At 31.8% G+C, this 27,030-nt stretch overlaps 1 protein-coding gene across 2 annotated transcripts in view; it reads left to right on the forward strand.

Moving 5' to 3' along the window:
- The window catches only part of LOC118186497 (uncharacterized), a 78,938-nt gene that overhangs the window by 12,871 nt on the left and 39,037 nt on the right, over positions 1-27,030 (forward strand). The window contains exons 1-2 of one of the 2 annotated variants that reach the window (XR_004757783.2): positions 18,203-18,665; positions 22,680-22,726. The gene's annotated coding sequence lies outside the window, so the exon portion shown is untranslated. Of the gene's footprint in view, positions 1-18,202; positions 18,666-22,679; positions 22,727-27,030 lie in introns of those variants that run through there. The other variant, XR_015041128.1, reaches the window with a different exon arrangement.

The following is a 27,030-nucleotide window of genomic DNA, read 5'->3' on the forward strand; positions in this document are numbered from 1 at the left end:
GACTGAACCTGCGTCGAAGATGTGAAGGTCTGTACGACTACCAAGCATGATGCCTCCTCAAACAAGAACACCACCTCCATACCTGTCCCTTTCAATGATGTTCGAGGGATGATTGCGGCTTCCCCGCTCTCTCCAGATGAGTATGCGATGAGAATCGCTACTCAGACTGAATCTGCTTTCATCTGTAAAGAGTACTCGTCCCCATTCATTGTCTCTCCAATTCCGGTGTTCCCGGCACCACAGAGAATGCCTTCTCCGATGGGCAGGCGTTAGAGGTACACACCGTACATGGCGTCGTGCAAACAGACCACCACCATGCAGGCTTCTGGCCACGGTAAAACGCGATATCGGTTGTCCAGTCGCCTGTGTCGTGTGTCTAGCGATTTCTCTCGCTGTCTGCCGCCTGTTTCTTCTGGCCTGTAAGGCAATATACCGGTCATCTGCGGGTGTGGTTTCTCGTGGACGACCACTACTAAACCCCTGGATAGCTGTTCCTGTAGTTTGAAACCCCAAAGTCGTGAAACGATGCTGTGAGCAATTCCGAACTCTGCAGCCACACTTTTCACACTGCGGCCTTCCTCCAACTTCCCAATGATTCGACCTCGGATAAAAGCATCCAGATGTCGTCTAAGAGATTGATTATTCGCCATTTCTCGCTGAGGCAGCAACTCGGTGTGATTTTAACTGCTATACGGCGTGCAATCTCTTTGCGAGAAATACTGATCTTACACCGATAACATGCTTTATACTACTCAGACACTCCCCCATTACGTCTACCTGCATATCTGCGCATGTGCTATCGTACATCACCTTACTTAATCTCCTGATTGGTCTTTCTGTCCGCTCTGCCTCTTCGTTCAGCTGATATGCTAATTTTTCGACTTCGTCCTTAATTTTTGCACACCAGTGTATATCCACTCTGTTACTCGGCACTGTGATATCAGTTTCTTTACTCTTATATGTTTGCAAATTGTACATTTTTTGCTTTAAAAATGATTGAATTATGTTGTTCTTATCTTCCGGTTAAGGTTTTTATGCCTTTCGTAATTCAGGAAGCAATATTTGTACAATTATCAACAATTTAAAAGCTGTTTAAGTGCGGTTAAGTTTTAAATAACATGGCGGTCATATTTGTTTACATTTGAAACAGCAGAATTGTAGATTTGTTGCCAATCTAGAGAGAGTAAGCTTCGCAAAAACAAAAATATCGCCTTTATTTATTATTGCGAATTAAATCATGCTTAATCCTTTCTGGAATTTTTCGAAGAAATAAGTGTTTAAGATTTACTTAATTTTTAATAATTAGTAATTTAATTTTTAATAATTAGTAATTTTTAATACAGATATTTTGAGCTTTTATTTATTTTTGTCTTGTCGCGAAGTGAAAACTGAATTAATTGAATGAGAAATACTCAATCGTCTGTGAAAAACTGTTTCTTTTTTTGTTTTGTTTGCTTAATTTCTTTTTTACATCGTTCTAGCTTTATTATAGTATTTGAAAAGAACATGTGGCAACGATTAGATAATTCTTTAAATGATATACTTTTTGTGCATTCTGAGTTATAATATGAATGAAATATAATACTGTTAAGTGAACCTAGTGCCAGAGTGTCGCTATGTTAAACAAATAGAGTGAATTTTAAAGAATGCCTTTATTGTATTGTGGTTTATGCGCTGTCGGCGAAGTAGATTTAATTAAATCCAATAAGTTTAAAAGAAATGCAAGAAACAAATGCGTATAATTTAATATTCCGTACAAGGAAGTCATGTGGTGTACACATCAGATTTTTTCTACATAATTTATTCAAAGAACCTGAATGCTTCTCAAAGAAATTGTTGAAATTTTTAACATAAATTGTAATGCATACTTTATGGTTACATTTCTTTATTAAAAAATAATGTGCATTTATAGGATTTGAAGGGAATTAATTACATCTTTATGGTAAGAAAACTATAATTTGCTTGCTTGCGCGCATGATTTCTCTGAAACCGTCGATCAGAATTTTGACTAAGTGTATAAGTTTAAAATCACCAATTATTATGCTTCTTGTATAAAAACTTTAGAAGTTAAGTTTAATTTTATGCTAAAAAATAATGTTTAGGATCTCAATAAATAAAACAAATTATTTTTTAAGAAAATATAATATTAGTATTTTAAAAGTAGGTCTGTTTAATTATTTTTTAATATGGGACAAAAGTCACATAAAAATGTTTTAGTATCTTGAACATAAAGTAAATACAGCATAAAGGTTACTGAAATAAGTATACACAATTTTACTATCACTCACCAGTCAGTTATAAAGATATGGAACTATCAAGTGTGGAATATGTTTAGCATAATTTGATGGTTTAAAGTTATCTGACCTTTTAACCTCAGAGGCATAGAATGGACAAACATTACCCGAGCTTTCATTTCAAAAATATTTAACCTCTTCCCAGAGGCAAAGAATGGACAAACATTACCCGAGGTTTCATTTCAAAAATAATGCTCAAGAAACTTTTCTTCACTGTTGATATTAAAAGTGTAGAGAAAGGCAGACCCTGCTGTCTAATTGTTGTCTTAGGTAAAGTGTAGAATCGTCCACTGCTTGGCGCGTTTTTAAGAATTGCACATAATCGGTATCCATGTACACATAAACCTATTTTCACTTAAAGAAACATCCCAAAATTGCACAAAAATGGCATTGTGCACTCCCTTGACTTTATCCATGTATACATCGACCTATTTTCACTTAAAAAGGTCAAAGAAAATTGACAAATATCCAATTCTTACTCTTGTAAAAAGCACCAAACAAATAAGTGGGCGATTCTGCACTTCAGCCGTTGTCTTCCCTGCTTAAATGTTTAATTAAATGGTTCCAATAAGTGAAAAAATAATCGTTACTGCCCTCTGGAAAAATTAAGCCGCTTTAATAATGTTGAGTCAAATTTTGAAGTAGGAGTCGTGAAAAATATGCAGTGCACTCACCGAACCCTGGATCATCGAACCCTGGATCATCAAACCCTGGATCTATTGAATACGCGTCGAGTATGCTTCCAATAACACCACGAAGGCTTACAGAAAGGCTGGAGAAAATACTTTATACTTCCACTACTACTCACCCTGTTTTTACCTTACTATTACTTACCCTACTTAAGTTTGTTTGTACTTAAAGATGGGAAAATAAGTCCGAAACATTTTACGTTTAACTAATTATGTGTTATTCATTACTTAATTTTATTTGTAATCCAGAATTTTCACAGATACATGATTAATATGAAAGCACGTATGTCACGGAGGACGTGGGAATCAGGATAATAATACTAAATGTCCAAGGACGGTGTTAAAGCTCTGATAAAATTTTCTGACACCATACTCTGACGTATGCCTTTTTCTGTGAACTTTTAGCGTAGTTCTGTATCTAGAAGCCTGTATCAATGTTCTGAAGACTCTACTAGATTACAAGCGTTCTGAAGACTCTACTAGATTACAAGCTAGTTATCGCTGTAGTGTGAAACAAATAACCAAGTCTTAATTTTAAAATAACACTTTTCTTTAACTCTTAAATAAACAGAGGGCATTATTACTTGGGCGACAGAGGAACTGCGCTACTTGCAGATATTTAAATTAATATGAGATAAAGTTAAATTCAAATGTAGGTACCCTAATCTATGATTAGAAGCAAATGAGATTCTTAAGTTGGCTCAAGATTAACTGCGCGTATTTTAAACGTCGACCAGCAAGATACCAAAGCAAGAATGACTTCGGCTTAGCTGGCTAGGAAGTACGTGAGAGTGCCAGAAGCTCTAAAACATTCAAACCCACGGCTTAAGTAACCAATAACTAATATGCGTTTTAATGAAGGCTGCAGAAAGTAGAAGTTAAAATAAAGTTCGAATCATAATAGCTGGTTAATTAGCATTAAAATCCTACGAACTAGTTGGTTTTTTCCCTTACGTCTCTAGACACACCATTACGCGGACATTCTAAAATCTATAAACTGCGCGTTGCTGTCAGTTTACTGCATTTTCATTCAACTGCATTTAAAACGAGATTCTCTTCGCGGGCAATCTGACTAAATCAACAAAAATTCAGCAGGAATTTCCATATCATCAAAAGTAATTTATCTTCTTACTCTGACAAATGAAAAACAGTTTAAATTGAATTCTTTTAAATTTTTCCGAGAGAAACTTTTCCGAGTTCATGTAAACAGCGTTTCTCTTTCATTTTAATGGATATATCTCATTTTTGTCTTTCTCTTCCTTCCCCTTCTACACACACACAAGCACATTGCACCGGAGGTTTTTGACAACAGTTTCTCAAACCTGAACTGCTGTCATAGATTACGAAATAAACGAAGCCGCGAAAATAAGCTAATAAAAAATTCAGTTTTTTATTTTTACTGCAGTTCCGGATTCTAAGCTTGGAAATCTAAAACACGTAACTTGCTTTGTCAAATATTTGCTTCAAACCAGTTCTCAGTTTTAATGAATCCAGAATAATTGCCGTTTGAGGGATATTTGCGTTAACAACGCGATGATTTTAAAAAGTGCATGAGAAAGGTATATTTTGCGAATAATATGCATTAATTTTCTTGGCTGCTGCAAGCAGAAGATGGATAGGCATTATTTTTTATTGCATTCTAAAGTCTTCAGAGTACAGTATTATTCGGAACTAAAAAAATGCTGTAGATGGGTAGTAGTCTGCACTCATTTTCAGTTAGTCAATTCCTGACGAAGGTTCATATTTTTTTTTCTTCAATTTCGTGCTGCAGACTGTACAGTCCTACAATCTGATAGAGTTTGTACTCATCAAAAGGTTAAAACATGCAGGTGCAAGTGAATGAACTACGGCAAATTTCTCTTGAGTAAAACTATAGTTAAAAATATTGGCTTTTTTAAAGAAAGCTCTGAAACAGAAAAGTGTATGCTTTATTCTACTATATTACAGCTTAGCATTTAAATTATTTAAGTGGCACATGGCTCGACGGTAGACTTAGTCCCTTTCCGTATTTTTAGCTTCAGTAGTTGGGCAGGTTCTGGCTAACAGTCTCCTGCCAACGTGCAATCAAAAAGTACAAGATGCCTTTGGGAAACAAATGCGAGTTAAAACGTAGAAATGACATGCTGACCATCGTGCCTTGCTGTTTTCTTCGAATATCGGAGCATGTACTTTTGTATCCTTCATGTCCGCTGTCAAGACTGTTGCGAGATATTGTTTTGATTTACTTAAATCAATTTCGAGCCTTAAGAGGATGACAGAATTAAAAGATGGACTACCAAGTGATTGCAATATTTGAGCATTCTGAACTGCAAATCGAGATATCCTAGCTTCAGTTCCGTGGAAAATTTCACATCAATTACTTCTTGTTCAGAGCCGTTTTCATTCAAAAGGAAATGGTTTCATTACAAGCAACAAACAATGGTTATACAAATTGCTTGTAAATTAGCATGATTTAATAAAAAAAAAGAGTTTTTATTTTGGGCTTTGAGAAAATATGGAAAATGAAGCATATGCATTATTGCTGGATGTATTTATTCTAAATTAGAAATGTCTCAGACATGTTTCAAGCATTGGCTGTTTTATAGAAGTGTTGTTGTATAGAAGATGTCGTAACTTCATTGATAACCATCAAATATTGTAATAAAACTGTATAAAAATATAAGGTAGAAAATTGATTTACTAAATTATTATGAAATAAATTTCTTTTATATAATTTGGAAATGAATATGACTGACCAATATTAGCAGCAAGTTTTTTTGCTTGAAAAATCTGTTATATTAAGTCATCAATTCTCCAAACTTTCTATTCAATTCCTTCTTTTACTACAGTTTTTACGTGACTTTAACTAACTCCTGTCACAAGATCGTTTATGCATTAAAACTGGGGTCGTATATATAAAGTCTGATCTGTGGTCATATAGAAAGCAATAGTGAGCAAACATTCTGAGCTGTTGCTAGAGTTTAAAAATTTTGCTGCGTTAGTATTTCTATTGCTTCCAATAGCCATGAAAATATTTATTTTTTCACAAAATTCAATTTCATGTTCGCGCTCATGTCAAGTCCTCTTTGTATTTCAGCAACTGCATTTCGTTACTATAAAAGTATTAAAACAACATATTTAATAAATTTTTTCACTATGCAAGAAATGTGGAACGCGATACTGCAGGCCTTCAGCTATACAATAGTTCTAACCTGTGTCAGTGTTATTAGTGTCATAAACTTGCGACTTTAATTATTTTAGGTAAACCGCATAGCGCCGCCGGAAGGCGTATAGGATCTTTTATGCCGCGCGTTATTTTTTAGCAAAACATTTGTTTTATCTGCCTAACTTAACTTGCACTGTTAAGCTCGAAACTTTGTATTATAGTTTCCGAATTTGTTATAATGAGCCTTGAGGTCTGATACCGATCATTATTCCAAAATAGATATAGTTGCAGTGTATATTTTTTATGAATAACGGGAAGATTAACTAATTAAATTAAAATGCCAATGGGGTTTTAATTAAGTAGCCAAAATTAACGCGAAAGTGAAACACGGGCGTCTTTTAAATGTCACTACTTGAGCTTTAGTTGCAGAAATCTTTCTCTTTTAGATCTTTTCCCTATAATTTCAATTATATCTTCTCAATAGTTTAGTGCTTTCCTGTTAATTCGACAATACCAAATATTATCTTTAATAATAAGATTCTATTCTGTTACAGTTAGTGCATGTAATTCTCAAGGATCCAAAAACTTTCAAGTAAAAAGAAACTGAGGCAGAATTCTCTTCTTCCCTCATTTCTAATTTTATTTTATTTTATTTATATAACGACATTTTCGACGGGTAGTTAAGCTCTTTCGACGTATGTAATCATTTGCTACAAATTTGAAGGCAAACCTTTGTTGCACTTTCGCTTAAGTTTGTGTAGAATGTAATTTAATATTCACAAGATATAATATATGCGTTCATTACGTTTCTCAAAGGCCATATAACTTGGATGTGAAAACATGCGTCACCTGTCACCTAGTTCCAGCATTCCATCACTTACCGGATAAGCGGGAACGTCTGTTCACAAATGTAAGTTGGAAAAGCACTTGAAGCTACGTCATAGTAATGAATCTCATACTGATAAATAAGAGACGTTAAAAGTCTTAAATACTCTTTAAATATACTGCTAGCTATTCTTGTTGCAAAGCAAACTTGAACAAGGAGAGAATCAAACGGGGTACATCTGCCAAGCTGTGTATTTTGTAAATATACATAGCGAGAAAATACCCAGTCTTGAGAAAACATTTTAAAATGTTAAAAAATTAAAACAATCAAATTATCAAATCATTAAATTTTAGAAGTATCTGATTTTGAATAACTTTTTATGAACTTGCAGTGTGAGGTTAGATTTGAGTGTGCTAATCATCGTGTTTCACTTCACATTTTCACATTATTATTATTTACTTTTTTGGCGGCTAATTTACTTAAGTATTCCATTAAAATGTTTTTTTCAGAATAAATTCGGATTCTAATCTTTGAAGTATTTTTTAAAATTCTGTTATTAATTATCATCTGATTTATTTGACGTTAAAATGCAAAACCTGAGAATTAGTGTAGTATGTGGTTTGCGTATACTTTTACTTTCTAATCGCATATACTTGGGGTACAGATAGAAAATTACTTGAAAACCGATAAACTAAGTGGATGAGAAAAATTTACGCTAAAAATGAGTAAAATAAAAATAATTATCCAAATGCTTTAGTGGTTTCTAAAATGATAGTGGGCCGCTGTGAAATGCATAAAAATAAAAGTGATTCGTTCACTTCATAGTGTTAGTTTTGCCTGATCGTATTTGTTACTCAAATACCAGACTGTGCAGAACAGTATTACAATTTACCGTAGTGTTTAGGATATAACTTCTATAAAATATTCCTGGTTCTGTAAATAGCCCGACATTTTACATGTATAAGATGTGATTACTGGTACTTATAAGGATATAGATATTTTTATGAGAGTAGAATAGAAATGTTTTTGGCAATCAAATAATCGTGTGTTCTAGAGGTATTCTGTTACAAAACTCATCTTCGATCCTCAAAGATAATTCTTGAATGACTTTTTGGGTTTCTGCTTCAAATTCATTTCGGACTTAGGAAAATGGGCATATCAGTTCTATCAGCTTCGCCTTGAAACCTATAGATAGAATAGGAAAATGGGCATATCAGTTCTATCAGCTTCGCCTTGAAACCTATAGATAGAATAGAAGAAGGTAAAGAAGCTTAAGTTTTGCTTGAAAACGTTTTAAAACATCCAGTAACAGCGAATCATTGTTTTAATAAAGTATCTTGCATTTTAAATATGGTATATCAAAATGCTTCTGAAAAAATTCTCAAATAGTCTGAGAATTAAACTGAAACTCGAAATGGGCAGAGAAACTTGTACTGCATTTTCAGAGTTATCACACAGAGAAACTTAGAATTAGAATTATCACATTTTTTAACTCGTAAAATGAATTATTAAATTATTGATTCAAATTAATAATTAATACTGAACCGATAAAATGCAGTAATATAGCTTTTGTAAATAATATGTTGATGTCTGTAAAATACGGCAAAAGGTCGATATTTACAAGATTATGTAATAGCAAAATGAAATATTCAAAATCAGGAGTAGAATTCAAGCCGTTGATGAAAAGAAACAAAAACCCTTCGTTAAAGAAAATACACATGGGAAATTCGTTATAATTTTTAAAAATGTAGCCGGTTTTTAGTATCCGATTGTTTGAATATTTTGTATTACAGAAAGTTGATGGAATAAGAGCTCTTAATTGGTTGAAATAAAGCATATCATGTGTTAAAGCTCTAGCCTTGATTTTAAACTCGGCTTCTATAGTTTGGGCACGCTAGGCTATCAGTACAGTTGGTGCCCCGCATAAATTAAACATATTAACATGCCAATGCGAAATGAATTTTTAATTAGTTCTGAGAATAACTTAGCTGGCGTTCTTCAAAAATCGGCGTCCTAGGCGTTTAAGCCATTTTGCTTATATCGCTTATGCTTGGAGTCTGCCCTAATTAGTCTTGAAACTTAAACCAGGTCGCTTCCATTAGTCTTTAGTCTTATATGTCTACAATTGAACAAACTTCTGTGTATCCTATTCGTAGTCTACATTTACGAATCATTAGTATAAGCAAAGTCATTTAGCTGCTTCATTCAGAAATGAACGGAAAATAGTTTTCTTCATTTCTGATTTTGCAGTAATAATCCGTATGTTTCCTACAAAAGTGAATGAAGTGCAATGCTATGGTAATATTTTGATTCCCGCATTAAAAATTAAGAGAAAATAACATGATTTTCATATGTGAGAGCTTATATTAATAATTTAAGGCAAAGCTGTCCAGGATTATCTATCTGCAGGAATGAATAACTTTTCGGAGATTTGCGAATGGGCTAGCTACATCGAGGAAATAGTGTCTGATATATCATAGATTTCAATATACAGCAGTTTTGATGTACTAAAGCTTCTTCCTATTCATCTTGCCACTCTATAAGATAATAGAAATCACACAAGCCTTAACACTGCAAACCTTTCCCTGGAAGAAGTTTTCCGTATACATAAACCATTATTAAATATAGATACAGGAGTTTTATTTCTTGTATATTTCCCAGCACTATATCTTCAGAAAAGCATAAAAACATTTATTTGTTAAAGAAATAATTTTTTAATTAATTGAATGACTCAACGATGAATCGTTGTGAATGCTTTAAATAAAAACTTAAAATTAAATGAAAACGGGGGGAAGTTTCGAAAGTGCTTCTGCGCATAATTTATTAATAAACGATATCTGTTTTATGGATACTCCCATGTAACATACTGATATTTGTGGTAGCTATCGAGCTAAATATATGATGTAAACGGCAGATACTTTAAACTTTGTATTAGCTATTAACACCATTAACTGTCTAGCTTCTTTCGATTGTTAAAAATCAACTATATTTATCTTGCTTAAATATCTAAACTTGAAAAAGTGAAAATCGCTGCAGAATCTTTAAATTAGAGAATAACATGTAACCATCACTTATGATGAAAACTGAAATTTATAATCTTTCGTGAAAGGTTTTGGCATTCTAGAATGAAGTATATTAAGTAGAATGTGGTTTTTCTTCAATAGGTAGTAAAGAAGCCAATACGTTTAAACTATATGGAAAATTTTTTCAGTGTTCCCAACATAAACTGACCATTTCATTCCAGGTAGCATCTATAAGATGAAATTTAGTATTAAGCTATAGTGAAATCTGGAATAATAATAACTCATACAGTCATAAATGTATATGCTAAATATGAAACGTGTTTAAAGTAGAAATTATCATATTAATGTAGTTGCGTTTAACTGGAATCGGAAAAACATTAAGCATACCAGTAGGCACAGAGGAAGAGATGATGAAGACGATGTGTGTAAGCTAAAGCTGTTGAGATTATGTTTGTAAGCTGAAGCTGTTGAGATTATGTTAAAGGAAGGTATAGAGATTTAAATGTTAACCAATGATTAAGAGGGCCATCTTTAACACGTTATCTGAATTCTTTAATCAGGCAAAATTTAAAGTCTATATTCTTTCCTCCGAGTACCTCAAAGATCGTATGTTGTGTATGATACGGAGGCTTGAAATATGATTTGTTTGAATCTTAATCCGGTTTATATAGCATCTGCTTCTTTTTAGATACTCAAAACACTCGCAGATTTTGCTTACATCTACGTGCCCTCAAAATATATATTTTCTTAATTTTATGTTTGTTTTTTTAATCTTCCTTTGTGAAAACAAAAGTTCTATTCTGCTTTTTTTTTAGACCAAAGGGCAATTTGCCCAGAAGGGCTATTAATTTTGTTTTGGCATTTTATATTGATTCACTATAAACGGCGAATCACTTTTTAAATTACTGCCACCAAATATTAGAGCCCTGTATTATATTTAAAGAAATTAAATTATTTAAAGAAATATAATGAAAAATCTGCATAAATGTATCTAAATTTCTCGCATTGTGATGAAACAACGGTACCTAGATCCATCAAATTTTGAATAACGAATGTCTTTACCCGAATATTGGCATCTGGAAGCTCAAATTTGGAATTTGGAATGTGTTTTATTATCTGTTTCATATTTTCGAAAGCATTTATGAGTTTTTGATTAAGAAACTCGATGATTTCAAAACGAGCAATGGCAACACTGTACGGGGAAAAAAGCATTTTATCTCCTGCGCGCGAGACTATCGGAAATTCTAAAGATAGGCTCATTTTAAAATTATTTTGCGACATTTCCGTTGAATTAAGTGCGAAGAATAGAATATTTAATAAATAAAGGTAACACACAAAACGTTAAAAAAACGCTCCTTTGTTGGGTGTAATGTAAAATCTGAAAGCTTTCAGCCCTCCCCCCTTTTTTAAATTTTTAGCCCGAAGGGCGTTAGCCCAAAAGGGCTATTAATTTCGTTTTGGCATTTTGCGTTGGTTCACTATAAATGTCGGTTCACTTTTCAGATTGTTGCCACCAAATGTTAGAGCCCTGTCTTATATTTAAAGAAATTAAATAATAAAGAATCTGCGTAAATGTATGTATGTTTCTTGCATTTTGATAAAACAACCGTACCTAGAGCCATCAAATATTGAATAACGTACGTCGACCCGAATATGAGCAACTGAAAGCCCAAATTTGGAATTTAAAATTTGCTTTATTATCGATGCATATTTTGTAACGCTTTAACTAATTTTTTGATTAACAAACTCAACGATTTCAAAGCGAACAATGGAAACACTGTACGAAAAAAAAACATGTTTACCTCCAGCGCGCGAGACTGTTATCGGAAATTCTAAAGATATGCTCATTTTAAAATTATTTTTCGATATTGCTGTTCAATTGAATTTTATTGTTTAAGTGCGAAGAACATGATATTTAATAAATAAAGGTAACGCACAAAACGTTAACGCCCTTCGGGCGTAATGTAAAATCTGAGAGCTTTCAGATTTTTTTTTTCCTCTTTCCTTTTTCTTTTATTTTTCCTGTTCTTGTTGTTGGCGAAAACAGGTAATAATGCCGATCTTTTGTAAAAGTGGTTAGTATGGATTGGTATATGATTATGACAAAGCACTGGAAGGTGATATGCCTACTTTTGTAAATGTGAAGACGCGTAGAGTGAATTTCATAAAGCGAGGGATGACTGTCCTGCAAAGCTGTGTTATGGGCTTTACTGCCTGTACTCCATATTTGCAGGAAAGCTAATGCACAGTGAAATAAAAGAGAAGCTTTTCATTATCTTTCAAAACGTTTTCCGAGTTGCACTGGAAAGTATTTCTGTTGCTTTAGTGTCTGGAAAGTCATTAAACACAACATATATGTATTTGTTATGTGGAAAGGTTTTCCTTTGATCTGTAACCTATCAGAAGTCGTTCATTTATTTTCATTGCAGCATCGTGATAATTACTCGAAACTAAGATAAAAGTTACTAAAACTAGTATGGAAACAATGTCATATCTGGACAAATATTTGGAAACAAAACATCATCTTTTATCATCTAGGAAGAAGTTAAATAAAACTGAAACAAACGAAACAGTCTAAAAATTAAAACAAAATAAGAAAGTTATTAATCCAGCAAAGACGTGAGAGAATGCTTACACATGGAAAACCCCTAATAAGAGACTTAATTTAAAGGAAAGTTAAGCGTAAAATGTCAATTAAAATCATCTGCAGTTTCAGGAGAGTCAAGACATAACTGTGTTAATTTGATTAATTTAATAATGTTTCAATTAATTTTTATACCGAAGAATAAAAAAAAAAGCTCTTAATTTAGGAAACATATTTATGATGAACATATTTCACACATTAGAAAAACAATACTTGCAAGAGTTGTGGTGGCGTTTTTAACACATCCTGTGAAGTGTAAAAAGGATGTGTTAAAAACACACACAGGATGTGTTAAAAAAACACGTCCTTTGTGTGTTTTTAACATATCCTGAAGTTAAAAATAATAAATAAAACTTGCTATCATCGAAATCATTATAATCTATAATTAGTTTGTGATATTATTCTGGAGTAGGAGCATAGTTTCATTACGTCTTTGCCTTAAAAGCATGTCGCTTAGTTGTGCCAGATAGACGTTTTTGTACCTCTTTTCAGTGGATGCAACATACCTGAGAAAGGTAAATGCTAGCAGAGATATGTTTACGTACTTTGATATGCTGGAATTTTTGTCAGCCCGTTATTTTTGCAAAGACACAGCAAGAAATGATATCACTAAATATTTGACGTATTCAAATATTTAGTCATATTTGAATACGTCAATAATTTGACGTATTCAAAATATACAACATATAAAATTTGACTACAATGAGGAAATGAAACGGAATAAACTTATAGGTTAAGTTATCGGTGGGAGCCAAGTCAGGAGAGAATTGTCACTGCATAAGCAATCTTATCCATGCAAGCATTGATTAACTGAAGTAATTTAAAAAGGAAAGCTTTTGTTCATTAATATTTTTGTTGGGTTTCAAATTAAGGGACAATCTGCATTACCCGCAAACATTTGTTTAATTTTTTTTGTCTTCTATGTATTAGATTTCATGAATAATACAATTGATTAATGAGCAAGCAAAGAACTAAATAAATGAAGAAAAGCAGAATTTTTATTTTAATTGTTATATTAATTGTGCCTCTTTTGTAACCTGTATTCTTTTTAATATTTCATATAGAAGCGAAGCTCTAAAATTACGTGCGTGATACATTATTTAATTAAAACTTTTGAAAAGTCTGCAAGTAAGATAACAAATCAACCTCTTAGTAAGAGTGTATGCCGTTATAATTAGTCTCCTTAGTTTAAATTTACCTGATAGTACTAATAGAATTTATTTAACAGTGTCATACTTTTTTATTTATTACGTGCTTCGCCATTTGGCTCTACGCAAAAACGGAGGGAATACTCGTAGAGGACTTTTTAAGAGAAACTGGCTCGTATCCACGTTGCACATAGGCAAAACCATGATTCCGCCCATGTAGCCAGCCCGTTAACCGGCACTCGCGCCCTTGATCGAACTACCAGTGTTCACAAGGTTTGCCGCTCGGCCGTTGGTGGGCGATATTGTAATTTTCTGCATTATTTTAATATGAATCAGAATTTCTTTTAACTAAACAAGCAAAAAATGAAAAGAAAAATAGATTACCAAGAAATCTACAAACAGTGGAAATCAGTTTCCCAGTCGTCAGAGATATCAGCGATATAAAAAAGCTAAAAATAATCATAAACTAATCGAAAAATATTCGAATTTTATTTGGGTGTATGATTTTCATTATTGAACAATTTCACTCTTTTGAACAATTTATGTTATACATATTTCAGACTTGTGTGGGCATTTTCCCATATACAATTACATTTTATCCATGAAACAATGATATTCGATCTGCCAATATTCACTTAAATTTTACCTAATTTAAAAAATTACACTGACATGCTTTGCTTTCTTTTTTTCTTCTTAGTAATATTCATCGCCATAATAAAATTAACTAACCAAGCAGCATTAATTTTTTCCTCGGATAATTATGCAGATTTTAATGTTACCCGAAAATCTGAGGAGGGAAAAACCAAAATATGTAATTTTTATTAATTTAAAAATGTTGCATATTACATTAGCAAATGTTTAAATTTATGCTTGCATTACGTAGAAATTTCACTTTTTTTAAAGTTTATTTGTGAGATGCCTTGAGATTATCTTTCTTTCCACACAATTTTAACACTTTTTCTACGCTTCTGTCTCGCCGCCCAGTCAGCATAATGGTTAGTGACACTGACTGCCGTGCTGATGAGCCTGGATTCGAATCTCGGAGGAGACATGGATGTTTGCAAGCGCAAAGTGTTTGTGCAACAAGGGGGTGCTGAAAATACACGACAAGTCAAAAGGCCTCTAGAGAAGTTGATGGTAGAGGAAGAGGGGACGGAGACCCTCGGACCGCTCCCTCAAAATGGAGCTGAAGCTTAACAGTTTTAGTAGGTTCAGCAATACCTCAATAACATGTGGTATTAACATAGGTGCTGGAATTGCTTCTGCCTGTACTGTACCCTCTTCCAGATAACATGTTATAATATTTCATTTCTTCTGATCAAATTTTATTTAGCTATTCTTTTATTTCTGGTTCAAAAAATACTTCTTGCTTTAGTATCGGGCATATAAAGAAAAGCGCTGTAATAGAACCCTACTTTAGAATATTTAAAATTTCATAAATTGAATCGCAAGGAAAAGAAATAAAATGGAGGTACTGAAAGAAGAAAATTGTCAAGAATAGGGATGGTGTAAACATTGCGCAAGAAAAAGCTATTCAGAAATAGATATATGTGTGTGTGTGTGTGTGTCAGAATCAATTCTAGTTTGAGATAAAAAGCAAGATGATAATCTAAAGAATTAAGATAACTTACCTCTTATAAATTGTGCAGTTTCTTTTCAATACCTGAAGAAGTAACTTCATAGAATAGTCTTAGAACTAACTAGTTATGAAAAAAAAATTTAAAAATGCGCAGAATAAAAGTTTGTGAGAAATTATTTTCCCTCATCAATTCAGTTATTTTTGTTGTTCCGTTTCCTACATTCTATCAAAACTTTTAAACCATTACAGTTAGATGCACAGATGTAGTTTCATTGTCGTAGGAATAATAGTACAATGTAAGAACACGATGTTTGAAACTGGAAACTTTTTAAGAGGAATTCCGCATCATTTACACTTGCGTATTTTTGGGAATTAAATTGCACAGTATGCACACAATCAATATCGTATTCTCTATCTGAACAATAATACCTAGAATCTGCGATTGCAAGCTGAAACTGCGTAAGGAAACCGAACTCTAATGGAAAGTGCCACTTGTATTTTAGAAATTGTAGCTATGTGATAGCCCTACCATTTCTGATACGGACATCACTGTCTTGAGTTCATTTACAAACCATCGATTTCTTTTCCCGCTATCTTCCTTTTTGAATTAAATCAGCGGGATTCTTAGTTTAATGTTGTTTCTTTTTCGTACCTTCCACGGAATTTGTCGCGGCGTTTTCAAAAGACAACCGATGAAAGTTAACACGATTTCACATCTTTCGTAGAGTTATGCGACACTTATTTGGGTAGATTCATATAACTGTGACATAATTCTTTGATATTTTTTGTATATATAGCTTTTATGATTTCTTCTATTGTTTTCTACAGGCTTAAATATCGATCATGTTATCAGAAATCTATTGTCGGTACATTCCTGAAGGAAGATACCGAGCAATTAAGATTAGATTGCAGTTTACCCAGCAGCATCTCTTCAAAGAATCAGCATAATATCTTCTGCATTCTTAAACATTATATGTCACTTAGAAAGCCGAAATTAAAGAACTAATTTAAATTAGATATTGTGTGTAATAAAGTATTTGTGATATGTAGCAGTTAAAAAGAAAAAAAGGTGAAGTGAGAATAGCTAATTAATTACAGCAAAACATTCCCATACGCAATGAATGCTTTCATGGAAGGCGTTCCAAAAAAAAATAGGTACTTAATTACATTGATCGTAAGGAAAGCTACGAAGGTCTCATGCAGTCTGATCATTCAGACAACCGGGAACAAAGCAGCTTGCTTTGTTCCGCTGCGCTGAATTTGCCACTGGATTGTAGACTGAAGTGAACTTAAAGTTATGAAAGATTATTTAATAGAATAATATCGCTGAAAAATCATGTGTTATTATACTTTTTATTTACAAGGCACTTGAAATTGCATTTCACCTTCTGTATATTGCTTGTTAAAAAAACTTAAATGAATTCGGTCGCTTAGAATTAATGTTATGACTCTACTTGAGAGAATAAGAATTACATATGCAAAGAGATAAACGCAGGTTAACCGAATTTAAAAGGAAATAAAGTTATAACGCAATGTCGCAAAACTCTGAAATAAGTAATTAATGGAAAAAGATGTATTATATGAGAATTAAAAATTACAGTGAATGTATGGTTTATCCAAAACTGTAATAAAACGTTCTAAATAAATCAGCTTTAAGGTAATACAAGGTCAACTGTAGGCATTAAAAATAAAATAATGAGCAAAAGTATATTATTTTACTTTATTATTTCTTTGATGCTCAGCTTTTGTATTCTAAATGACTGTAATTTGTCAAATTTTGGATTAATTAATTAAAGCATTATGTTTCATATATTTCTTAAAATTGCCTTGTATGTAAGATATTAATCAGTATTCAGAATATGTTTTCAAACTGTAACTGCTTACATCAGGGTTACATATCAATTCATAACCCAAAAGATTTACACTGTCTTATGATATCATACAGAGATTAGGTTAGGTTGTTTGAATGTGGCAAATTCAACTCATATTAAGGGAGCTATTTGCCTGAAATGAGTAATGCCTTCGTAGAGGACCTTTCTGAGAAAAAGTGGCTCGTATTCACGTTACACATGAACGGAACACGTACACGGAAAACTGCGAAAACCAACCATGCAGCTAACCCGTTTGCCTGAGTTCAAATCCAAACTAGGTCGAACTGCTAGTATACAGTGGTCTTAACCACTCGGCCACTGTTGGAGCGATATTTCAGAGAGAGCGTATTGATTTAAATATTAATTCATAGATGTTTTTGAAAATTTAAACTTAAGGCAACTAGTTTGTTCCGTTTGTCGTTCATAAATTTTTATTAATGAAGATGCTAAAAACATTAATAAGTTGTAGCTGAACATATAGAACCATTTCCCTTGTTGTCTTCGCGTAATGCGTCTTTAAAAACGTGTATAATAAATTATTCACTGTAAAATGCAACATATGTTACATAAATACGTTTATTGCTGATTACGTGCTTTACTTGTGATTTTTGATTATGCTATGAACCTATCTATCTATCTACTATCTCTGTATATATCTATATATATAGCTCATTCTTTCATTTATGAATATCAATTTATATTATTTTCTATTCCCCACCTTTTTTAAATCTAAACTACACTAAAATTAAGTGCCAAATAGATTTCGATCCTTGTAATATTGGTTTTATATGCATTGTAGCAGGCCATTGAAATGAAATGCAAGGTCAGGTAAGCTTCAAGAAGACCCAAAACCGTCTACAGTCTGTCTCCTCACTTACCTATACCTATCTCCCACGACCACGCCTCTAAAACTACCGGTTTTAATACAAATGCTATCTACTGTAAAACAGCAAAGCTACCATGTATGGAAAGCCCCTCGGTTCCGCCGTCTGCGACGTTCGGCGGTTATGACGTAGGGTGATGACTGCGCGCATGCGCTGTATTTCCTCAACCCAGGTTGCCAAGTGTTGTGCAATTTCCTCATCGGACTTTGCGATCCGTAGGCGGCTGTTTCTGTTTCTTGTAGCCTTTTGGCGAAATCGAGATTCGGGTCAACTCCTTCAAAGAGTTGCCAGTGCTATTTTTTGTCGGTACCTGTTGTCACTAGGGCGGAAAAACAGCGGCAATAAAGTAGGAAAACTAGTGTGCCGTAGTAATATTTTCTTTTACCTTCTTATTCTTAATCTGTGTTGAAATGACGAAGAGACAACTTAGCGAGTCTCTCTGTGACTGTTATTTTGTCATATCTACGATTCAGCTGGTTGTTTACTTCATTTCTCAACTGAAAGAAATTAATTCCACTGTAGAAGACATGTGTACACAACATTTGTTTCTTGCAAGCAAAAGGTAAATAAATCATTATTAAATTATTTTTAGTAGACATGGCTCACGAAGTGTATGTGCAAAGTTAAAAACAAAAATAATAAAAGTTATATGAATAACAATCAATGAAAGCAAAAAGTAAATGGAATTGTAAATTTATTTCTTAAAACTTGAAACGAGGAACTAAACCGGCAAGAGAGCTACTAAAGAAAGTTTACTAAGTTAGGGATTGTTTCAAGAACTAAGTTTTATTTGGGGTAATACTATTAAAGGAATTTGGTGGATTTAAAAGAATAAAACTAAATAATAAAGGCAATAACTATGGATTTGTGTTAACAGTTTTGAAGTTCAGTGTCGAGGAAGAAAAATGTCACAGATTCCACCTGTATTTTTATTTGTTTTATAGAATATCTGGTAATTAATTATTGTGTTTAAGAGTCTTAGCTATACTGATATGACGTTTAAACTAAACTACAAATTTGAGACACATTAAAATATATTTATGTAGTGCAGAACGGCAAAACATAGGTTTTTCAAAAATTTACTTGTTCAAATTTCAATATTTTGAGTATATAATATATAGAATAAATAACATTCTGCTGTTATAAAATAGTGTTTGATGATCAATCCAGATGATCAGACATTTTTTTCTTAACTACATCACCTGTTAATATTTTTTATAAAAGATATTGAACTTAAATGTAAACATTCCAATATCATATTTCTTTTACAGAACTGAAATGGCGCCAATAAACAAATATTATAAATATGAAAGCCTATAAAACCCTCGGTAAGGACACTAAAGAACTTGCATTCCTAGGTTTTTCAGACTAACAAAAGAAAATATGAGAAATGAACTATAGAAGTGTGATACCCATATGAGAGATGAGTAACAAGTGCATTTTCGCTTACATTCAAAAGTAAAATGAATTTCAATTTAGTTGCCGCACTTTCTGTTAAAAATTACTGTAATTAATTCATAGTTATACCGCACACTCATTTCTTTTCCAAATACATTTATTCTTTATATATGCGTACGAGGCATATAAGCTTATCAACGATCTTTTTTAGTCTACTGTCATCAAAATTATTGCATTATAAATTTAAGACAAAGATTCCCTACGGTATGTCAGTATTGACCTTCTGGAGGATCGATGAAATTTTAAAAGGGATAATTGATGATCAAAGAGTTGATTGAGGGTCGGCAGCCGAATATGCGCCGGAAGTTCATCAGCATAATCGAAATCTCATTGATCACAAAAAATATTAATGAAATTGATAATTAATTATTATTTTGATAAAGCCATTACATGTAATAAGGAAGAAATCATATAAATAAATATAATTAATATAAAAATAATATTCTTATAATGTATACATTTTTATGCAATAAGAGCAATATAAAAAAGGAAAACGCAGGAACATGAGAATATGTAACCAAAAATTACTAAGAACGCAAAATTTCATCCGAACATAAGTATAAAAGCTACTTGCAAAATTAAAAGAATTATTAATATTCCCTTACCAGACATTTCAAATTTAAATGTGCCAGCACGTTTCAGAGAACCGATGAACTGATATTTGATCTTGATATTATGAAGCTAGACGAGTTGCTTGCACTCAAGGAGGATGTTCAAGCACGCGTCTTATTCAAAATACATGGTTATGGAATGTATACTAAGGTATAGAATGTACAGAGAAATATCCCAAGGTTGTTTACTGAACCAACATTATTGACTTCTGTCTTCTGAACTAGTAGAAACAGGCTTTAGTCTAGTCACCAGCGTATTACGGACAAGAAGAAGCAGGCTGAATACTTTTTGAATGAAACGATTTAAGAATTAAGCTAAGCAGTTTTATTCCTTTTCCCAGAAAAGTTCTATCAGTACTTTAAGCGTAGCCATCACGTTAATTAAAATCGAATTTTTATTCAATTAGAACCTGTGATTTTGTTTCTTAAAGCGTGTTTATATTTGTGAAGTTGTAAATAATAATAATTAAAAAAATAGTAAAACGTGAATCTAATAAACTACTTTTTCAGAACTGCCACATTCTTAGTCTAATTATTATATGGTGTACACTGTATATTGTAGATAAAAATGTAAGGGGATAGATGAAAAAACATTTTTTTAAAGTCGTCGATATCAGAAAATGATTGGGAACTGTGATTTAAGATTTATACGATATTAAAAATGTAGCTTATTTATGTGTAATATAATTAACTATGACTAAATAATTTTTTGTGTAGAATAGAATAATTATTTTATCGGTCTGAATCGAAATAATTCAGACTGAAATTATTTCGATTTTTATTTTGTTTTGTTATTTACATAAAACTGTATTATTCTCGTGTTTGTATTTGTGTGTGCACGCATTGAAAACATTTCACAATGTTTCTGCAAGAGATTTTTGATGCATATAATTTTCGAAGAATTTATTCACAGCAATGTAACGATTTTTTTATGTGAGATATAATAGCGTATTACGTTATTATCTTTTATAGTAGTTAATCGAAGAGGCACTACCTTTTTTTTCCCACTTAGTAGAAAAAAAAATTATAGAAAATTCCAATTAAAATGAGAACTTTACGTGTATTAGTTACTTTTTGGATGTTTCATAATATATAAAGTAGATTCATTTTCAATGGAGGGTATATGAAGCGAGGACCCCCATCTCGCCTGAATTTTTGGAGGTTTTTGGAGATCTTAAGACACAGAATATCTTTACTATTTTTTAAACTTATGCGATCCCATAATTTCACCTCTGTATGACTTTCTGTAAAATACACTTCACTTTATTCACTTGCGTTTTCGTAAAAGAAGCAAAAATAAACGACCTCTTTAGAAACAAGTCCTTAACATAGTTAAAAAAGGCAATACAGAAGATTAAGTAATTAAGCAATTATTAAATTGAGCGTCAAGAAATGTATTATAAAATTTTTTATTAGTTTCGTTACTATTATTATAATTTACTTCATTTTTCTTCCTATCTCCTTCACGTCCCGAGCCACCATTTTTGCTGACTTGCATGCTGAGTTATAATTTTGTAGGAGAAAGCTCAGTATGCCTAGAATGATGCAGTCCTCTGTAGAATAACGAACTTTTAATCATGATGTTTTGCACCCAGTAATGCTAAACTGTCATTTACAGTAATTTTGCAAGAAATTAAAAAAGAAAAAGGGGGCCTGTATTAATTCGTACCAATATTTAAATTAATATTTTTTCTTCCTAAAATTAAATGCAGCAGGAATATTTCTTCTCTCTAAAATGAAATGCTTCCTAACATATTTCTATTAATATTCTGCATATCTTTCAGTTTTGCTTATCATTCCCTATTATTGAGGAAGACTTCAATATTTTTTGTTAGAATTGTTAGGCTATAGTAGATGGTCCTAATTATGGGAGATAAGAATGAAGAATGCCATTTAAAAATTCAGAATTAACCAGTGCTTTAATATTAAAGCTAAAAATGTATAAAATTGTTTTATACTGATATGTTATTGTAAAGCTAATGTAAATCTGCGGTTAAATTTTGCCTAACTCTGAAATATGATTATGAATTTGAATCAGTTAACGGTAAACTTTTCATAATTATGTATAAAAATTATTATTTATTTATTTTATAATAACAGTTCATTTTAAGCATTATAATTAAGAAGCTATAACTAATATACCTAAAGCAATTAATATTAAGATAGTTATTAGAGGGCAGTAAGTTAAAATATTCAATTACGAGAAATTATTGACTTCAGATTGTAAGTGAATCCATATGCATCTGCATTTATAATATTCTTTCGTAACTGAGAGAGAGGTATGAAATTCTTCAATAATTAAAACGATTTCTTTTTTGAAGTTGCTGAAATGTTTTAGGTTGAATTTGAACTATAATATACTTTGCTAATAATTAGTGTAATTTTAAAATATAATTTTCTGCCATGTTCTTCTTTTAACCAATTTTATTAAAACAATTGAAGCACCGTAAAAAATATTTGCTAATTTTTAAAGTTTTTCTAAAATATTTGCTTTATTTTCTTTTCAGATAACTACTGATATAATGTCAAAGCCACAAAGATTATAGATTCCGTGGTATGTTTAAAAATTTATTTAATTTCATAATTTTTTCATATACGTCGCATAAAACAAATTCTGTATTAATTGCAGATCCCTAAATACTGATAAAATAGTACTAAACGTATTATATGAGTATCGATGAATATGGGTTTCCATATTTTTAAATTGTGCATTTTTCTCCTTCTTGATATTAATACTGTGAAGGAATATTCATGAAAAAATTGTACTTCGATAGAACACATAAAATGTGTTGTCATCAATAATGAATCTTTACATAATAAGGAGGAAAAGGCATTTTTATGCAAAGGAAAAGTTTAAAAAGCAGATATCAGAGCACTGCCGGCCATGGCACTCTATGGGCTGTTTGTGCCGTTAAGTTTAGTTTAGATAAAAACTAAAAGGGAAAATGAGAAAACAAATTACACTGATTTTATAATCTGTTAAATTTTAAAAGGTTTTGCAAATCTGTAAAAAGTTAATATTTCCGCCATATTTAAAAGGCGCAAATTCTGACTTCAAACTATTTACAGCCATAAATAACCACGTTCATATAATAAAAAGCAATTAACTCTTTTCAAAATGTTTACGTATGTCTTCCTAAGATTTTGATGTTTTGTGAAAACAAGCTTCTTAGAGGGGTGATGATCAAGTGGTTGTCACGAAAGAGTTCACTATACGAGTTATAAAACTGTGTGGCCAATTTAGTGAAAAGATGAATGTTTACGTATGTCTTCCTAAGATTTTGATGTTTTGTGAAAACAAGCTTCTTAGAGGGGTGATGATCAAGTGGTTGTCACGAAAGAGTTCACTATACGAGTTATAAAACTGTGTGGCCAATTTAGTGAAAAGATGAATGATCTGTATTTAGTTAATTCATTGTCAAGTGAAACGGTTTTATTCCGTGATGTTAGTTCTAAGAGGGGTATATTGCAATTGCGAATAGAAAATATCAGAGAATCCACTTTTGAAGCAATGATTCGAAATGTTTTAACATTATACTTTTCCAAAAAAAAGGAATATAAATAGTAGGTAACTTTCATTAACATGTGTTATATGCAATGTATTAAGAATCGCAAATTCAAGTTAAATCAGTAATATACTGCTTGTGGTGTTTGAAAGTTGCAGCGCGCAAGAAGATTAATGAAATCGGCTTAACTGTAATTTATATGCCTCTGCCATAATTCTCGATGTTGCTTTTGCACTAATAGCAAGCATTCTACTTATGTCCTAGAAATTTCAGGAGGGAAGCAAGGAATAATTACAATTCATTTATTTCTACTAAAATTAAAATAATGTTTTAGTTAATTAAATGAATTCTTTAATACTCTTCATGTCTTATATATATATAACAATGTAATTTACATTTTTACATTGTTATATATTTATCTAGTGCTACTTCACAGCTTTAAGCCCCTGAATTAACTAATAAATTATATTACAAAAGGAGAATTTTAGACTTCTGATTTCCATTTGCAGAAACAAATTAAAAATTTATTTGTATCAGGAAAAAATGCTCATATCCTTATTTCGGAATAACTGTAATGTAGAAAATGATTGCGTATTTCATTGCGACTGCACTAAAATATTTCTAGTTACGTGTCAATGCATTAATTTTTTTTAAATGCATGAAATTTTTTTAAACATAAAGTCATATGTTTGCACGTATATGCTTAAGAGCAACTTTGGCTTTCCATCATTAGGAGTTTTCGTAATTTATTTAGCTTAGAAATGTAATTTTAACAACTGTTGAAATATGAACAACGAATAATACACTCTACTCTTGTTGATAATGGAATGCGTTAAGATGTGAATTTTCAAATAAATATTTCTAAAAACATTTTCTGATATACTAGTTGACAATAAATCTTGAAGCAATAAAAGTGGGAGCAAAACATTAGAAGCAGAAAAATTTATTGTGGAATTGGCGCAGAGAAAGTCACTTTTTAATTGTAGAATGGATGCTAATGTAATGCCATTTTGCCGTTGAAGGTAATAAAACAAAGAAATCTTTGATTTAATATTTTTGATAGTAAACTCTGCGCTACGGGGAAGTAAATTACTCTTTTTTAGTAACCTTGTATAATCGGTTGCGCAAGTAAAAGAACACCTTATGAGTATAAATAATGAATTCTTAAAAGTTAGGTATATGCTTAAAGATTTAGGATTTTGAAAAATCTGGCAGAAAAAAACTGTAAAAAAATAGCTTATGTAGGGGAAAAAAGAAAGTTGTCTACAGACACCCAAAAAAACCTGCACAAAGTAATAAAAAAAAGAGTTGTTTTCGAAAAATCGCAAAAAATTATTAATTATATTTTAATTGGGCGTTTGACTACTTGAACATACATTTTACTCAATTACGATGATATGAAAAGCATAAATGTATCGTATAGCGGTATTCTTACGATAGCAACTTTGCTGAAGGAAAAAACTAAAATGGCAATCTTGGAATAAATCGTCAAATGTTGCAAAACTTTTGTGACACTGGCAAGTTCGCGAAACTTTTGAGACAAGAATTTTGAACTACAGATTTTTGTTCTCATGATTAATTACATGATTTATACTAGCATCAGAGATCTTTGTTCGCATAAAATCGTTTCTTTTCAGAAATTGCTTGCATTTTTGGCTACCAATAATTGAGCAAAAACATACTTTAAATATTTTAGTTTTTTACATTGTTATATAGAAGTAATATAAATATTAAGACAAAAAATGCAATTTGAGAATTATTTAAGTTAAAAGAAAACCGGTTTGATTTTGAAACAATTTTTATTGATTTTAGCTGGACCCGGCATCGTTTGCAATAGAACTCTGATAGCTTTGAGCTTTATTGTTTTCGACATAAGCATTTGTTATCGAATAAGATTTTAATTAGATGACGGAATTCTGCAGCATAACTCAAACGATCAGATGCAGCTCTAAGAAAATAGCGTTTGTTTAGAATTTATAATAGTCCGCAGTGTTGTACTCGTATATTGCTAGGCTATAGGGCAAAGTGCCAGGAATTTTTTCTGGATGTCTCTAATTCACTCTTACCATAAACCTTCTGTATTTCTTTTTTTAGAGTGTTTTTTTAAAAGGAGTTTTGCTTTTACGCAATAGATGGATTCCTGCTAAAAAAAATCTGGCAGAAAAAAAACTGTAAAAAAATAGCTTATGTAGGGGAAAAAAGAAAGTTGTCTACAGACACCCCAAAAAACCTGCACAAAGTAATAAAAAAAAGAGTTGTTTTCGAAAAATCGCAAAAAATTATTAATTATATTTTAATTGGGCGTTTGACTACTTGAACATACATTTTACTCAATTACGATGATATGAAAAGCATAAATGTATTGTATAGCGGTATTCTTACGATAGCAACTTTGCGGAAGGAAAAAACTAAAATGGCAATCTTGGAATAAATCGTCAAATGTTGCAAAACTTTTGTGACACTGGCAAGTTCGCGAAACTTTTGAGACAAGAATTTTGAACTACAAATTTTTGTTCTCATGATTAATTACATGATTTATACTAGCATCAGAGATCTTTGTTCGCATAAAATCGTTTCTTTTCAGACATTGCTTGCATTTTTCAGATGACGTGATTTCAGATTTACGTAATTCTTTCTTAAAATTGGGAAACAACGTCTAGAAACGTTTTTCTGTGTGAGCTGTTATTCGTCTCTAAATTTACCAATACATTTGATGTACGACAGCAAGTCGCCAGCCTAGTTATTTGACAATAGCGGGGAGTGAAAAATATGAGAAATCTCATTTGAATAACGGCATGTGACTTAGAATCTTGAAGAGTAATTTAAGTTTGGTTTGGATCTTGAATCAAGATTATTCTACTATTATTGTATTTTTCACGTGAATTCTATTGAAAGCAATATTAAAATTATTTAATAAACCCAACAATGATAATAAAAATTAGAAAAGGCAAAAAAGAATTTGAAATTCGCAGGAAAATATTAGATTTTTGAAATGTTTTAGACACCTTTTTAAAATTCTCGAAAATTTTTGAAAGGAGGAAATTTTTGTTATTAATTATCAGTCCACGTAGAATATCCATATTTTATTAATTATAAATGCGGAAGTTTCGCCAAAAAACACTTGTTAACCTTTACTCGATGCCAGTGTCTGTTCAAGCTCTGTCATTCCAAATGAAGTAAGTTTCTATTATCGGTATTAGTTAAATTCTTCTGTGTTACATTTTTTCCCTTCATTATCAGTATAATTTATTTTTTTTAGATGGAATAGATAAGTGATTTAATTAAGATTGTTAAGGCAATAACTAGAATAACGGCATGTGACTTAGGTTAAAGGTTACATCGCAAAAGATAG

Source organism: Stegodyphus dumicola, chromosome 5, assembly GCF_044657685.1.
Source record: "Stegodyphus dumicola isolate Sdum_Otavi_A_Nest chromosome 5, ASM4465768v1".
Taxonomy (NCBI): domain Eukaryota; kingdom Metazoa; phylum Arthropoda; class Arachnida; order Araneae; family Eresidae; genus Stegodyphus; species Stegodyphus dumicola.